Raw genomic sequence first — 2,362 nt, 5'->3', positions numbered from 1 at the left:
TTCACGGAGACTACTTTTAAGTAAAGTACCGCGTTTCTGATATGTTCGCATTGCCTCACTTTCATTTGACTCGCCCTCGTATATGTTGCAGAACTCCTGCTTTTTATACGTGCTCTCTGTGGCGACTATAATGTCGGTGCAATTACTCACGATACACCACCGGTGACAGCTGCTCCTGCGTAATACATTGGAGCAAATTCCAGCGTCATTGATATTTTGTATTGGCCGTTGCATACGTACATGAATGTAAATACGGTTCTTGAATGACAAAGTTTCATTAGTCATATCATAAGAAGCCAACAAACATTGACACCAAGGACAACATAGAGGAAATTACCTGTGCTTAATAAATGAAATAAAGAAACGAAGAATTAATGGAAAATAAAGTGGATGAAAAAACAACTTGCCGCAGGTGGGAACCGAACCCACAACCTTCGCATTTCGCGTGCGATGCTCTACCAATTGAGCTACCGCGGCGCTGTTTTCCCATCCACTTTCTTGGGTATTTATGTGTGCTAGTAGAACCCTGGGAGTGTTAGCCAGCGCCACCACACACAGACCTTGGCGGCGGACGTGGGACGTCCTTTTTGCCGCAGGCGTCACGAGAACGTGATCTTTTTGGGTGAAGGCAACTGGTCAATAAACCCACATATGCTACCTGAAGGCATCAATGTAGCCGGATTCGAGACCCTCGTTATGTAATAAACGAGAAGAAAGGGGGTTAACCGAGGGTCCCGATTTTATTAGTCATATCATAAGAAGCCAAGAAACATTGACACCAAGGACAACATAGGGGAAATTACTTGTGCTTATAAATGAAATAAAGAAACGAAGAATTAATGGAAAATAAAGTGGATGAAAAAACAACTTGCCGCAGGTGGGAACCGAACCCACAACCTTTCAAGGTTTCATTAACGCATTTGTCCTCAACTTGTTCATTTCATGGCCTTTACATTTTTCCTATCAGCGGCATGCACTACTTTGCTGGTTTAGAACTGATATAGTTCTAAAGTTCGCGTGATATTTTTTTTCTTATTATATAACAAAAACATGGCAGATTGATATCAGTTATTTAGGACACAATTTTTGGCACATACAAGTATATTCTTTTATGGAGAATTCTATATTTTACTTGTTTTTATGGTGCGTAGCGTTAAAGAATTCGTTTGCAGCATCTTTGGCAATGGCAATGCAATTATTATTCATGCATTTCATCCCTGGACAAACTGTTTAAGAGGAATCTTTAGCTCGGGCCCCACTCCGACGCGGCCTATTCAAATACATGTAAAACGCAGAAACGCTTTTCTGAGATAACCTCTGAATCGCTTTTAATGAAACCTGTTGCATTTGAGAAAGTTAAATTGTAGTGTCTGTTGGAAGCGGTATTTCGATTTAGGGCCTGAATTTTGTTTCAAATATTTCGAAAAATTTGAAAGTTCGAAAAATATAGGAGCATGACATTTACAAACTATCAGCTCTGCATCAAGAACAGATATCTCGGTTCTGTCAACGGCATCTATTATAAGACTCAAAGCGGACAAATTTGGTATGTCAATTTGTATCTTACCTGAATTGGTTACGTTGTGTACAGGGGTTCTGCAAAAGCCGTGTTTCCAGAATACTAAATTTTTTAGATTCATGTGTAACATATCAATTTTGTCCGCTGTAGATGTGCTATTGGCTGAAATTCACAGAATTGTGATATAATTTTTCTTTGTTGAGTCATAGAGTTTTAAACTTGATAGTTTTGTTTCCGGAAAATTTGCGATTTTGGTCAGTTTTTAATAAAAAATTGACGACCTCAATGAAAAATTCGAAACCAGCAGTCAGTAAACGCCCCCCCCCCCCAAGTTTTTCTTTTAAATGCTACAAACTTCGTCAAATTTGGTGCAGTGGTTGCCGAGAAAAATGAATTCCCCTTGTACATGTATTTAGATCGGAGCACCCGAGCTAAAGCTTCCTCTTAGGGAGGATGCCGAGCTGCAACATAAGCACCCCCCCCCCCCTCCCCCGAACAAAATTTCTGGCTACACCACTGGTGGACACGTACAGTTCGTACACCCGAAGAACAACAGGCGTTCGAGGAGTGTCGGAGGAAACAACAACGAGATTGGAAACGACGCCGGCGCGAAACAATCACCTACGAAGAACGTTCCCGTGATGCTGAACGAAAAATTACAACCATTTCACTATGGAGATGGAATGGCAATGAAAGCACTTTGCTTTTTGTTTGAGAGCTTTCACTGTCGTCAGCTTTCGGTGCCATTCCATCTTCACAGAGTGAAATAGTTGTCATTTTTTCCCGAAATCTTTGTTGTAAGGAAGCGTGCCGATAGCGATGATTGAAATCACTGGGTTTGGT

The 2,362-nt window shown here is 41.0% G+C and overlaps 1 non-coding gene across 1 annotated transcript; it reads right to left on the bottom strand.

Annotated features, from left to right (window-relative positions):
• Window positions 1–404: 404 nt before the first annotated feature.
• On the bottom strand, window positions 405–477 carry TRNAS-CGA (transfer RNA serine (anticodon CGA)). The gene has a single exon. It is a non-coding gene; the product is annotated as a tRNA-Ser (tRNA).
• Window positions 478–2,362: the final 1,885 nt, after the last annotated feature.

This window comes from Dermacentor variabilis, chromosome 8 (assembly GCF_050947875.1).
Source record: "Dermacentor variabilis isolate Ectoservices chromosome 8, ASM5094787v1, whole genome shotgun sequence".
Classification (NCBI taxonomy): domain Eukaryota; kingdom Metazoa; phylum Arthropoda; class Arachnida; order Ixodida; family Ixodidae; genus Dermacentor; species Dermacentor variabilis.
This window is presented reverse-complemented; position numbering and strand designations above follow the sequence as displayed.